General features: G+C 44.2%; 1 pseudogene; it reads left to right on the top strand.

Moving 5' to 3' along the window:
* The first annotated feature begins 4153 nt into the window (after window positions 1–4153).
* Window positions 4154–12363, top strand: LOC142065489 (meteorin-like protein; annotated as a pseudogene).
* The last annotated feature ends 1193 nt before the right edge of the window (window positions 12364–13556 follow it).

The following is a 13556-nucleotide window of genomic DNA, read 5'->3' as shown; positions in this document are numbered from 1 at the left end:
TTTAATGCTGTAGGTGCATGAAGCACCAATACAAATAGCTCTTCTGTAGCTCTTCTGAAAACAGATCGTAAACCTGAAAATACTGCAGTGCATTCTCTATCCAGAAGAGGGTACTCTGCAGATGGATCTCCGTTCCTGCACCGGAGAATTTTCCCTAACCCTGTTAATGATTGACACTGGAAAAACAGTGAAAGCGATGTTTCAAAAAGAAATAATGAAGAGTTTCTTCTGGCGGTCCTCATAGAGTGATACCTTTGTGTAAAATGTACAGGGTGAATAATAACATCAATTGTCAAGCACTCAAAAGCAAATCCACAAAGTCTTGCAGTTTCATTGCTGCATACACTAGCTTAACTGAAGTTCGGGGCTCCGATAACTCTCTTTACCGTAGGTTCTCAATCCTGCCACATGCAAGACAAAAACTCACGCTTGCGTGGAGAGCCTTTCCATGAGTCGGGCTCCTGCCTTGCTCAAACCTCGCTTGTTCACGCACAGATTGATAGAGCGTGTATGCGTATTTTCATGTGCATAGAACTCCTTGTCATAGGCTCTGTTTTACTTTGTGTTTTCAGCAATTCATAGCAGGGTTAAACTGTTTCAAATGGCACCTGCATTTTGGATCTTTCTCCATGTCTGGACTTCTTAAAAAGGTGTCTGAAGGCCAAACTTGCATTCTTCGTCTTTAAAAACAGCTTAGGGGAATGGCATTGACTTACTTGTTTTTTTTTCTTTTTAAGTACGTCTGTTGTTCCTGGTGTTTAAAGCAGTTCAGGGTGGTATTTAGAGCATACTTTCAACAGCACTTTAGAATTATTGCAGTTGTTAGAGAACACGGTCTTGTGTCTTCTTTCTACTGTAATGGTGATATTTCTGTTTCAAATTTATTTAGAATTATGTTCCAGTTCGAACATTTTTCTCAGCTAGCACTGTTATGAATTGCATTTCACATTCATAATGTAAAGACTGTATAGCATAATTCCTTTGATACTTGTTTTATATGTTTGCTTTCGATGTTGCCCCTTCATAGGGGTTTGGTTTTTTTTTTCCCCCCAGGTCTTGCTTTTCTGAGGCACTACGTAACTTGAAATATTGTTTACTTTAGTTAAAAGCTTCAAGTACTTGCTCTCAGAAAACAGGCTTGAGTTTCTCCTGGTTGCAAAAGAAAATGCTACCATGTTTGAATACACTTCGAGAAAATCATCTTGCTGAGGCAATGCTTAGAGCAAGAGTGAGTTCCAAGTTTCTTCTGTATAACTTCAGCTGATTCAGGCTGAGAATTCGTTCCCCTGTACGTTTTGTCTTGCTAGTGTAAGTACTTCTTTCCCTCAATCATTTAACTACTCGTTTTATGCTGGCTCACTTCCAGCTAAAAATGTCATCGGGGACGGTATCAAAAGCTCTGCTGAAGTCAGGATAGTGAGCTTCTCTGCTGTCGCTTTATCCTTCACGCCAGCTCGCTTGTCAGAAAAGGAAAATTGGAGTGGCTTCACACAGCTTATTCTTAGCACAGTAACCCACCTGCTTGGCTTTTTCACTTGCCATCCCCACACCTGGAAGATATTAGAAAGGACTCCAAAGCTTCCCAGTCCCCCTGACCTATTTTGAAAGTACAATTTTTGCTCTTTGCTGCTGGGGAGGAACCTCCCCATTCTCCACAGGTTCTGAGAACCAGATAGCTCAAGTCCTGGTTTCAGTTTGGCCAGTTCCTTCTGGTTCTGCGTTATGTTGCACTGAAGCTCACAGCTTCTGCAGTGTGTGTTATTGTATCTCACTGGTTAAAAAACCTTCAAGCACTGTACCTTAGCTGTGAACAGCGTAATGGTATCAATGTTGTAATATTACTCTTTTTTACTTGGCCACAAATGCTTTTTGGTAGAGCACCACTGTATCCCAGTTAGTTAATCCGTGGGTAAGAGTAGGACACTTAGGAATCTTTGCATGTGTCCTAACTGAAGATCCTTTTTGTTCTGTATTTCATACCAACTGCTAGCAGTCGTCTTCCTTTTGGAAAAAAGATTCAACCCTTTAGGCGTAAACGAGGATATCTTCAGATTTAAAAACTATGGTGTCATAGCTGATCCTGTTGAATGTGAACCACTTATTTGAAAATGCTCTGACGTTTTTTCTTTCTGAGAAATGATAGCTGCTTCCTGAACGCCGGAAAGAGACAACAGAGACCGCTTGTTCCTTTAGCAGTTAGGTGTGTTGAGGGAACTTACACATTCTGTATTTCAGCTTCGTTTAGGCCGCAGTTCTGAAAGCATGGCATGACCGAAATTGCTTTATCTCAGAGTGCTGAATACCCAGTTCAGGTTTTGGGCATCTCAGGGAGAGACTTACAGCTGGAGTAAAGCCACATGCCTTGACTAAACCTAGTGATATTATGCTGATTTACATTAGCTGAGGATCTGGCCCTTAATGGTTCAGAAGCATGAATGTATTCAAAATTTTACTTTGTTTCTCATGAATACTGCCCTGTTTACTGTGCTGTATACTCTTGCTGTATGTAGCTCATGTGTTGCACTGTTTCACTTACAACTTGATTCTAGATTTCAGCATAATTTTCTTTTTAAGAGTAAGTGGGAACTTACATGGTGAGTTTATTTTATCTGTATCTTCAGAGTTTACATCCCTCAAAAGCCATTTTGTCTGCTACCAGCTGTTGTAATCATTAGAGTACCTCCAGCCATCTTCTCTTTCTAGAATTTTTATAGTTAAACAGAATGGATTTTTATTTTTGTAGCTTGTAACTCCAATATGTAAAGTAGTTATTTCTATTTAGTAATTAGTGATCAGAATACCATAATCATGTTAATTTTAAGAGCTGTAACTTTAAATTATTAATAACTACTTACAAGACAATACCAGCATGTTAGCAGTTTAAAAAAAAATTATTATTTAGCTTGGAAATACTGTGATGCTGTACTTGGGACTTGTATTGAATGTGTTTATGCATATATTCTGAAGTTGCACTACATAGGAAAAAAAAGAGCTTAAAATGCAAGTAATAGATGAAAAAGTAGACTTTATAACACCTTAGTTTTCTTCAGTCAAGAAGGTAACAATTTGGGATTCAGTATTTTGGGGGGGTTTCCCACAGAACAGTGAGGAAGGAGTGGTTGGTGTGCTCTTGACAGAACAGTTCATTCCTTATGGCCTAGTTTGAGATATGTATGATTTAGTGCCCAAACACAAGCAACAACCGCTGCACCATTCCCACCCCTCTTCTCCGAAAACAACAACCCGGAGCAAACCTGAATGCTCACGGCTGTAAAGTATGTGAGATCTTACTTGCAAAGAAATAACCAGCCAACGTAATATTGAACCTCCAATATAAATGTTTAAAGTCAAAATTGTGTTAATTTTTTCATGTCATCAGGTGATGCTTTCAAATCCCAAATTGTTTTTCCCTTGTTTAAAAGAAGGCAGGGTGAAGTGAGAGGCTAAGGAGGTATTGCTGTAAAACTCTGAGTCATAAAAGCTGGGAAGTCTGTTCTTTATTTGCTGCGTAGGCGCAGGAAGTGTGATTGTGGAACATCTCATGGAAGTCTCTGCTCTGTTTGCACCCTCATTGGCTTCGTGCAACATCTCTGACACAGGTGAGAATACCATCGCCCCATGTAATTGTGACACGTGCTCACATCGCTGCACGTGGGTGATGTGCATTATTGGGCCAGGTTCTGTCTGTAAGAAGCTGCAACTTCAGTGGAGTCACAGCCCTCCTCCCGGGTCTGTGGCGGTACTCTGCGTGAGCACGAGTGAAACCGAGGAGAACTTTTGTCTTTGGTCAGTTTATTGTGGCCCGTCTCTTGTGACTTAAGCTCCCAGAAGGCTCTCTTGAGAAATGTCTGCTCCGTATTCTTCATAGAAGTTTGTAAATACAGATTTTTCGCAGCACTGACTCTGTTACTGAATTTCTAATGCATCTTTTTGTTGTCTTGTTATTTGTACTGTATTTCTCTGTAGATTGAAAGTGTGTGGATTAAAGTATTTAAACTCAGTTTTTCCTGTTCCTCACTATGCATAAAAGCAAATGTGAATTTTCAGCTCTAACAACCTACTGATGACAATAACTGCCTGGCTTTTAGGGGGCTGCAGTGTGATAAGCCCGGTCATTTTGAGGGCAGAGTTGTATTTTGTTGAACACTCACCCATGCTTCTGTCTGAGATCCCTGCTGCAACGTCCAAGTGCTTCAAACCTCAGATACATGGAAAAATTTCTAGACAACATGGTAATGCCATTCGGAGGTAAAATGAATGCTGTTTGGTAACCTGGAACGATGTCTCAGCAGCCACTTGCCCACTTCTGGCTCATCCTTCTCGAGGTACTCACCCCTGGGGAAAAGCTGAGGTTGTATGACTTTATAATAGGTAGGTTTAAAATGGTTTTAAAACCCCAGGCTTCAGCAGTAAGATGAAACGTCTAGGTTGTTCCTTCTCAGTGATTTGGGATCTTAAAACAGCATGTGATGGACACCCTTTAGTCTAAGGGGGGAAATAGGGATACACATTTCTTATATGTAAAGAGCAACTTCTAAATAAGAGTTCTAATGGGAGATGTTTTGGTGTTATGTGGGTGTATTAATATAAACCAGAGGCAGGAGAGCTGCTGAGCACAAGTCAGCAAATATACCCAGGGCATTTCCTCCCGCAAGGGGAAAAGCTGCTGCTGGAAGATGCTCAGAGATCAAGTGACTCGATGCTGTCTCATGACAGCAGATGTGGGTTAGGCTGAGCTTTTGCAAGGGCATAAATCCTCCTGTGGGGCCACTTAATCATAGTGTCAGTTCCCTCCCCAAGTCCTCTCTTCTGTTCCACGATCTCATTTGCACAAAAGAGAGGACGGGCTCTGGCCTCAGCTCCTGTGTGATGCCACAGTCAGACCTTTTGAAGACTATTTGTGTGTGGTTTTCCCTTCAAAATGGGGACAGAGCATAGAAGTTCAGCAGGGTTTGTCTTAGATGGGTAAGACAATAGTTTCACAGAGCTTTGAGGATCACTGGCACTAATGTTAATACAAGATTTAGGTTTAATGCATTTCTAAATGTTTTTAGAACTGTTGGGGTGAACTGTGCGTGGCACCAAGGCGAGCCAGACTTTAGCCTAAGGTTGTGTCAGAAGTCACACCGCAGGTACGTGTGGGGAAGAACACGGGATCTTACAGAAGTGCCAGTCAAGACTGAAATGCTGTCTTTTGATAATAAATGTGAAAATGTAAAATATTTGGTGAAGGAAAAGTAAAAGTTGGTGTGTGGGGGTCCAGATGAGATTCAAGGAGTCTGGTGTTAAGACACTTGAGGGCTAAAGCTCTGATTTCAGGATCTCTCTTCTGACAAATATATTTTCCTCTTAAGAAAAACCCCTAATTGCAGAAATGCAATGGGCAAACTCTGCTTTTCTTTCCTTGTGCAGTTGTTAGCAATGTGAGAACATGCTGCTAACCACAAGATAAGAGACGGCCGGGAAGTCCTGCTGACCGTGGGCGCTGCGCGAGGAGCAAGGCCGCGCAGCTATCAGCATGTGCCACCCAGCAGCGCCCAGGGCCATTGGCCCTGGCCTGCGGCAAAGTCCTGATTCCACGCTTAAGAAAAGAGCCTCGCTCTCTCAGACCTGGAAAAGAGCAGCTCCTGTGTCGTTCATTGAAAATACAGAAAGGGCAATGCATGTAGAAATGTAATTATTGGCCTGCACAGCCTGGCTTTTAGCATGATAATTGCGGGCCCTTGTGGTTTCTTGTGCACGGACCCCTGAATCACGAAAGCACAAGTTAAAACTATTGAATTTCCATCAATCACTCAATGGTCGCTTTGCTTATGTTGATGCATTTTTTTTGTTTGTTCCTAAACTGCAATGAGGAACTGTTATTAATCACTTTTAAGTATTCTGAAGATAAAGGGGGGCTCCTGGCCCATGTGAGGTAGCAAGGGGGAAGAGAAGGGGACTGCAGCGACTGCCATGGCCGGGTGTCACAGCTGTTCTGTCCTGTCCCCCACCTGCTTTAGGGGGTATTTCCCCCCTTTCTGCAGCACTGCCAAGGCCCAGCGGGGCTCACGGGGTGCCTGGGGTCGAGGGACAGGCCCCGGCACCCCCTGGTCCCCCCTGGCCAGCCCCGGCGTGGCCGCGGAGCGGGGCGAGCCCGCCGTCCTGGCCCTGCTGCGGCTGCTGCTGGGCCCTGGCCGAGCACCACCGAGCTCTGCCGCTGGAGGGGAGGTAGGTGGTCGACGGTGGGGGCTCTGCTGACCCGGGGCGGGGGGCTCCAAGGGGCTTGCGGGCACCGGGCCGGGGCCGTCCACTTCACCGGGCCCACGGTGTCTCCTCGGGGTCTCACCGGTGCGTACAGAGAGGGACCAGCCGGTTACAGCTGATGAGGGCGGCGGCTCTGCCTTGCTGGCAGTTTTGCTTTTGTGACTTTGACAGGAGAACATGCAAAAAGCTTTCTTAAAAACTACGTTCCTTTCTGCTGCATTTGGTTGCCTTTTTTTTAACTAATTCTGCTTTTAGGGATTCGATTTTTGTTAAGTGACATAAGCAAAAGTAACTTTTCTGAAAGCAATGAAATTGCACCAGCTTGAGCAAGAGCTCAGAAGCAGGGTCAGCACAGCCTGTGTTGGTTAGAAATGTTTTCTCGATTAATTTTTAACAGAAGCATTAAAAATAGTTACAGAAATTTAGGCTTTTAAACCCAATTTTTCAGACGTAACATCAGTACTCATTGTGCACCTCCTCCTGCGAGTCAGCAACTCTCGCCTCAACCCATCTACAGGTGGGATTTTTCTGGAGAGCTGAGCAATGGCCAGTCCTGTCACACAGAAAGTTTTTGTTGCTGTTTAGCAGAGAGAAGTTGCCCTCTGTCATTTTTCTGGTGCTGCAGACATCCAAGCGTGGATTTGCAGGTAGGCAAAAGGGGCTGAGGCTCCTTTCCACGCTCCCTGGTGCAGCACCAGGTGTGAGCAATCCCCCTCCCGCCCATGGCGCTGCGGCTGTGGTCAGAGGTGAGGGAGGGGAGGCAGCCCAGCTGGGGGAAGTTAAGAGTCGTTAGGATAGAGGCGGAGTTGTCAGTGGGACGTGGGTCTCTGTGCAGCCAGCGTGGCAGTGACTGCTGGGCCGTCCTGCCCGTGTCAGGGGGGTCACTAGCGACGGGCTGATGGTGGTGTCTTGGCAGCGGTTTGAGCTGGGAGCCCCTCTCCCTCGCGGTGGAGCAGGTCCATCTGTGCTGCACCGAGGGATCCCTGCAATGGATGTACCCAGCACGAGCCCTGCATGTCATTCTGGCGCCCAGCCTCTCCGGTGCCTGGCACACCGCTGTTTGCATCAAGCCTGCCAGCGATGTCCAGGGTGCCAGCATCTATGTGGATCATGCTGGGCAGCTGCATCTGGTGGTAAGCGAGGCAGAAGGGGCTTCACCCCACCACGAGTCTTGCTTCAGTGCCCACACGCTGCCAAGGGTGGCCGTTTTCCTGCAGGCCAGCCCGCAGGGGGCCGGCAGCCGCCGGGCAGCCGGCTTCCAGTGCGAGCTGCTGAGCGACCAGAGCGCTGCTGGCCCCGACTTCAGAAAGATGGCACTGGTTGAAGGTAAGAGCAGGGCCAGCCTCGGGGCTCGGCTGTTGGTTGGGGCAGATCCAAGGGGGCACCCGATAGCTGTTGACCTTCCCGTGCATCCCGAGTGACAGAAGCTGTTCTGGGCTGAGAGGTTTGTCGCTGCGCGGGAGGTCCTGCCAGCTCGCTGACTGTTCGGCGGGTGCAGTATGTTTTCAGATTTCCACCATGAGGGGCATCCTGTAGGCACGGGAGGGAACACTGCAATATAAAGAGAAACTCTGTCTCTCCGTCAGCAGCCAGTTTGGTCCTGAATGTATCCACTGTGATCACGGGTGTCTCCAGCCCCTAGCAGTACCGTCACTGAGAACATCTGGGTGGGTTTTAGGAGCCTAAATCAGAAGGGATTTAAATTCATCAGGATCCCAAGGCCTCAAGGCAATTGCTGGAAATTAGACTGGTCTTTTGAAAATGGGATTAGCCATCTAAATTGCTTGAAACTTATTTACCTTTCTTTCCTGTTCTTCTACCAACATAATCCTGCACCTAATAATGCTTATTCCACACACATTTCTGTATCGAAGGAGCGCTGAGGTTGAAGAGGGCTCTTTTCCATCCCAGTTCTGAAAAATCAGGACCCACCTACTGCTGCCATTATATCCCTGCTGCCCCATTAAGGAATACCCTGGGCAAACCTCCTGTTAAAAAGGGGAGTATTCAAGCCACATCGCAATGGCAAGAAACTGCCCTTAAAACAGAGAGAGAAAATAAAAAGAGCAACTATAGTACTTTTGGGTTGTCTTCTCCTCTCCTCTTTGTTAGCCTGTGCAAGGTGCTGCTTTGCATGGCTTTGCTGTTTGCTGGAGCTTCATGGCATTAACTCAGGGAACTTATTTTAGGAAGTACTTAATGAGATCGTTGGCCTGATGCCCAGTACTCAAGACTATTAAGTGTGTAGACAACAAGTTATGTTTATGGGGGAACAGAGCCTGACTGATTCAGTGAACCCTACGACCTGGTGTTAGACTCATGAAGGGTTCAGATGTGGCGTGGGGTGTTTTCTTTTATCACTAATATGTTGAATGACTTGTGCTGCTACCCCACACTTGGAGTAAAGTTCAACCATGCCCGCGCTGGATTACTGACATTTCGCTGGGCAACACTGGAGTGTTCCCTGGCTGTGGAGCTGCACGTTGTCTGAAGTCATCGGAGCTCCCAGCCCACGCGTAGATGCTTGTCTCTGTTCTTGATTTTGTAACCCAGAAGTAACATAAGAGGATCTTCCCCTCTTTCTGTCAAAACAGAACCAAAACTGAAAAGGTTGAAAAATGATTGAGGGTAGGTAGGTACGTGCCAGGTGCTGTGTTTTCTGCTATTTTTTACATGCTTCATCAGTTGTTAAAGGGATTATATGCTGTCAAGCCCTGTTGTCACTCAATTACCCTTACAAATCCTCTGTGCTTATTTCTTTGCTTCAGTTGTATTTGCATAACAAGAATTGTGGTTTGCATCTGATCATAACGCTCTCTCAGCTAGCAGTTCTGCCCCTTCTCCTCTTGTAATTCACCAGTGCTTTAGCAATGAGACATACTATCGGTAATTTACTGTTCTTTTTTTTCTGGCTATGTGCTGTCCTTGTGACAATGTGGAACTGCTTATGGCCATTTGCAGCAACGATTTTGGTAAGCTGACTAAAGGGAAGTCATTCTGCTTTAATTATGCATTGATTATTTGGATTTATTTGCTGCTTTTCTTTAAATAATGGCATGACTGTGCTCTCTGATCCGAGAAAGAAACTAGCTGTGTGAAAAAACTTGAATGGGGGGAAAAATGAAACCTAGAAGGAAGAAACCTTTTAAGGTCCTAGTTTGCTGCAGGCAGAGAGGTTACGATCTAAAACTGAACTGAAAGTGATTCTCACGAGTGTGCTGCTGGCTCTCACGTAGAGCGAAGTCACGTGTGTGTAGGCATGCGCACACACAGGTTATACGTGATTGGTATGTTCCTTTTTATTCCCTTCACCCGTTTGTTTTTCTGATGATGAATATGCCCTCCCTCTGCCCTCACAATTCACATGCTTCCTTGGTTTTTTTCCACAGAGGTAGTGAGTTGATCATCTTTGGGAAGAAATAGCTCTTTGAACTGACTTTCTTTATGGCCTGACTTCCTTGCCCTAAGCTCGCAAATCGCTATCATCAACTTTTTTATTAGAGAAAATAGCTGCTAATGAAAGTGTAAATGACACTGGGAGTGAAAAGGGGCTCTATAGTTATTCTTAAGACAGAGGTCTTCAGCCACTAGTCCCTGCAGTGCAGGAGCAACGTGGAGCACCGGGAACAAGTGCATTATAGCTTGTCAATAGGCTTGACTGCATCTGGTTAGAAATGATCACACAAAGAGGGAGATGGAGAGCAGACACATCTGTTACACAAAATTCTGGATTACCTTGGAAATTGAATTAGATTAGGAAGTTCTTGGAAACTTCAGAAAGAAGCTTTTTCTGCCTCTCGGGTTGAGTTCTCTGTACCTGAATGAGAGAGTTTTGTGGCAGAAGCGTGGTGATGTTCCTGTTGTATTGGTAACCTCCCTTTTGCTCATGAGCTCTTGGCTCAAATGGTGGCATGTTTCTGAGCCTTCTCTGGGTATGGGATTGAAATTCATTTAGTTAATAGAATAATGGATTGCCATTAAAAATGGGGGTGGTGAGAATGAGAGAGATGGCTTCGGGATAGCAAACACCTGCCAGGCGGGATGTTTCATCTCTGCATGGTCGATGCAAAGGATACTTTCCGTCAGAATGACCATGGCTTATTAAGCTGTCATTGCCAGGAGACAGCTATCATTCTGGGAGAAGGAGGTATGTGTATGCTATGTGATTTCTAAATAAGGCTTCAGATAAAGCCCCTTTAAGAGTTCTGCATGTTGTTCATCAACTCCCAAAGTGTGTTTTGATGGATGAGTGCCATTTCCTTCTGAGGGGCAAAAAAAAATCAAACCTTTAAATGAAAAATGTTCACGGTCCTGGTTTTTTCCAGTCAAATCATACTCTAATTCTTTGTGGATCAACCTCTGTTACTGCTGTCAAAGGAAAATCTTCAGAGATCTCCAGAAACAGGAAGGAGGTAGTCCGTGGCTGTAGTCTGTTCCAAGTCATTGTCTTGGAACATAGACTGAAAAAAATTAATCCCTAAGCTGATTCTTTTCATCTGCTTTTTATATCCTTTACTGCTGCTTTGCATTGTCAGGCAAGTTCTATGCCTTTTCCTCAGACGTAGCTGACTGGAGTCGGCATAAAGCACACTTCTGAGCACGCAGCACGGTTTGTGTAGGGATCCGCTGGGCAAAGGATGCAGTGTAAGCTCAGAAACGCATTCACCTGTAGGTGCAGGAGTACGAACTGCACAACAAATCTCTTTCTCCAATTATTTCAGTCAGTGAGCTCCTAGTACCTGAACTACTCACCTGCTGCTCCATAAGCAGCTCCTGTCGTCTTCGCATCTGGTGGTGAAAGGATCGATCTGAAATGTTTCCCATGATTCCCATGTGACATGATCCACATGTCACAGGTTGATGTCAGCGTCCAGAAAGTCTACAGACAGAGAAACAGAATCTTCCAGCAGGATGAAGCAAGTGGTGAATGGCGAGGCCCTGTAGAACCCTGCTATGATGCCAGGTGAAGAAGGGAGGCCGACATTTCCTTTTCACTGGAAATGAACATTTTGGCGAAGCATGGTTGGGCTGTGCTCCTCGGTTTAAACATTTTCTTTGTTCACCTACCAGGCTGCCAGAGAAGGAGCAGCCAACTCATGTGAGTTTCAGCTCAACTGATGGGAGTAATGCTGGAATTGAGAGTTGAAAAATTTCAGCCCAGTTCTTGGATACTGAATCTGAATTAGAGTTAAAACCAAGGACTAAAGCTAACAACTTCAGCAAAACTGGAGGATTTCCTGAAGATAATAAAATTTCCTGAAGTGAACCCTGTAAACTCTGACTTTTAATCCACATCTGCATTAGTTGCATTAGTTTTTCCTTCTTCACATCTTTGCCTCACAAAATAACTCTGAATTTTGAAAAGGTTGCCCTTTTTGTGGTTAGAAAGAAGCATGTCCTCAGTATTACAGAATACTCTCTAACATCTTTTGCTCTGGGTACATACTATGTGCTTTCTTTAAGTTTTTTTAATCTTCTTCCTAATTTCTTGATTTCCATTCTGAATGGTTCCTTTTCTTTTTTCCTTTTTTTTTTTTTAAATGAATGCTAAGTACAGTCTTAGCCATAGTTAATAAACCTTCAGGCAATTGGCAGGTTTGCCAGGTTTTTTTGCCTCCTATATTTTAGTAGAGAGGTCGACTAACCCTCTGGGGCAAAATCACAGCTGATGTAATTCTGCAGCGCTCTGTTGATTTCTGCATAGTTGATGGCGTCTGATTTTGCTCCCCATGCAAACAGGCCGATGACGGATACTGCACTTTGGCTAACGTGAATGCTAACGCTGTATCACCACCAGATGAAAAAGGTGTTTGGGAAATGCACTGAAATAATCAGAAGTTTTGGTTGTAGCATTGTCCGTGTGAGAATGTAACGTTTGGTATCCGCAGTGCTGGGCCCACATCTAGCTCTAGTTGTTGTTTAGTGCACGATAGGAAATACCAAAGCAAACTGGCTGTTGGAAAGTACCGGGGGATGTACAGGGATATCCAGGTACTTGGGTTTTGAGAGCTGGAGATGCTACGTTTGAGATTTTAAATGGAGTCCTCTTCTTTGGTTGGTATTTGCACTGTAAATATGAGATAAAATATGTTCTTTTAGTGTGGATCGGTGGCACTACATTTCTTCTTGTTTTGTATATTTGTATATGTCAAACTTGTGTGGGGTTTTGCCTTTTAAAAGGGCCTTAGCCATTTCTTACAGCATTAATTAACAGCATGATATTTACTGTCATAGAGCATCATTGCTTTGAAATAATGTGTTCTTTTTAAATCAAATAAGTAGTTTAGTGAATGAGTGGTTGAAAAACTCAAATTACCCGGTGTGAAGTGAAACAACATACCTAAAAACGCATGTGACTGGTTGATTTAATCCCCAGCTCTGTGGACTTGTCGGCCTTGCAATGAGCAACCTGAAATCCTTGCGATCGATGAGAATAATGAAGAGCATATTAGAGATCATGGATGTTGGATATATTAATTCTGTTTGACTGTAATCTCCCTGTATTGCATAGAGTGAACTATCATGATACCAGTAACTGGTAGAGGTACCTGGATGTTTCCAAGTGATACGGTAGAAAGCTTTTTTGGAGAAAACATTTTTGTTTTCATTTGTTTCAGATTTTAAACAAATATTCTGACTTTTCTGGGAAAACTTGTAATATAGAAAGTGTCCGCACTTGGAAAAAGTTCTGATGTGCTAAAATCAGTAGTGCCACTGCTGTTGACATTTGGTCCAAATTTCTTCTACCATCAAGACTGAGGATGTTTAGATACAGATGTGAGTAACAGTGGGGCAAAGTAGCTAATGTTTCTGTTGGATAAGATGGAAAATTTGAATCAGTGGAAGAGCAGTAAAGTAGTTGAAGAGTAACATAAGATCAGGTAATACACTCTTTAATTTCAGTGACTTTATTAGTGTGACACAGTGGACACCCATTATCACAGCGAGGAACTGGCATTAGATCGGTGTCTCCTGGTGTTTTAGGCTCTGTCAGCCTGGGGTGATATTGTGTTCAATTTCCAAGGGAAAAAGTTGGCTTCTTGTTGTTGTGGAAAGGTTGTGGTTTTCCATGGACTTAGTTCTGAGGGCAGCAAGCAATGTTCCTCCCCCTAACACCTTACCTCATTTCCTAACTGAACTATAGAGTCCTTTCTTTAGCCATGGTAGAATAAAAGCTAACGGGGAACACCTTCCTTGCACGGGCTGTGTTAGTTTATGCATAATAGAAACCAACAGTTGCAGCTATATGTTTATTTGAGTCTTCTTGGGCAACAAGAGGTTGAACAGAGACAAAACATATTATGCAGGGA

Source organism: Phalacrocorax aristotelis, chromosome 16 (genome assembly GCF_949628215.1).
Source record: "Phalacrocorax aristotelis chromosome 16, bGulAri2.1, whole genome shotgun sequence".
NCBI lineage: Eukaryota > Metazoa > Chordata > Aves > Suliformes > Phalacrocoracidae > Phalacrocorax > Phalacrocorax aristotelis.
This window is presented reverse-complemented; position numbering and strand designations above follow the sequence as displayed.